A 1648-nucleotide genomic window follows, 5' to 3' on the forward strand; every position below is an offset into this window, starting at 1 on the left:
TACTTTATAACATGTTTGAGGTGAGTACATTTCATAATGTACATACATGTTCCCTTGATCTTCGAGGAAAAGATAACCGTCAAGCATCACCTTTGATAGTTGCCCATCTGACGGCTCGAATCACTTGGCCTCTGATATAAGAAAAAGTATACACAAGGATTACGGGATCCAAATGAGTTATGAAAAGGCATGGAGGTGCAGAGAGAAGGCACTACACCTAGCTCGGGGTACACCTGAAGATTCGTACTCGAAATTACCTAGTTACTTGCACATGCTACAGTTGAGAAATCCAGGTACCATCACGGATTTTGTGGTAGAAGATGGTCGCTTCAAGTATTGTTTCTTCTCTCTGGGTCCTTCTATTCGGGGGTTTAGGTTTTGTCGAACTTTTGTATGCGTTGATGGGTCTTTCTTTAAGACCAGGTACGGTGGGCAAATGTTGTGTGCAGTGGCTATAGTTGACAGTGAAAACTACAATTCCTGGACCTATTTTATGAGAAAATTGAAAGAAACGATTGGTGATGTTGAGAACTTAGCCTTTGTTTCGGATAGGCATCAAAGCATTGTTCGTGCTTTGGATATCGTGTTCCCTGATGCACACCACAGTGCATGCTACCACCACATTATTATGAACGATAACCACAAGTTCAAGACTGGCGTCTTCACGAATCACATTTACACGTGTGCCTACACGTATTCAAGATCAGAGTTTCACAGAGAATTTGAGAACATTCGGGCCATGAATCCTGCGGTTGCACAATATCTTGAGGAAATTGGATTTGAAAAATGGGTCTGGTCGTACTTTCCAGGGGTACGTTACAATGTAATGACGAGCAACTGGGCTGAGAGCTTCAACAACACAACTAAGGATGCAAGAGGCTTCTCGATCACTGCTGTTGTAGCATACCTGAGGTCCAAAGTCCAAAAGTGGTTTGCTTCACGAAAAGAAAAAGCTGACAAGTGGACGAAACCCCTAGCACCAGAAATAGAGGAGGACTTGACATTGCATTTTGAAAAAGGTCGGTATTTAAACGTTGACTCATGCCGGCCTTACACGTTGCAGGTTCACCCTGGAGGAACAGTTTTGACCGGTGGCTTAGTGGACTTGCAGGAGCATACATGCACTTGCGGCTTGTTCCAGTGCATGAAGTTTCCTTGTCCTCATGCATGTGATGCATCTCAAGATCGAAGTATTAGCGCGTACACACTATGCTCGCCATATTACACGACTGAATATTGGAGGAGGACATATGAAGAAACAATTATGCCAGTTGGTGACGAGGATGATTGGGAATTGCCTGATGACATCAAGAACATGACAGTTGGAGTGCCTGTTGAGAAGCAACCAGTAGGGCGACCCAAGAAGCAAAAGGTTGGAAGAATTAAGACCAACCGAACTGCTTGTAACGGTGAAAGGATCATCAAATCACGAAATTATAGCAAGTGCGGTGCCAAGGGGCACAACAGAAGCACTTGCAACTACCGAGGTTAAAAATGTTATTTTAGTTTATTTGTATCGTGATGTGTTGGACTATTATGTATTGTTATTGAATTAATGTTGGACTATTTTAAACATTAGAATTTGTGATATTTTATGTTTACATAATTATTATAATTTGTTGCATGAAAGAAAGGCATAAAATTTGTA

This window comes from Cannabis sativa, chromosome 1 (genome assembly GCF_029168945.1).
Source record: "Cannabis sativa cultivar Pink pepper isolate KNU-18-1 chromosome 1, ASM2916894v1, whole genome shotgun sequence".
NCBI lineage: Eukaryota > Viridiplantae > Streptophyta > Magnoliopsida > Rosales > Cannabaceae > Cannabis > Cannabis sativa.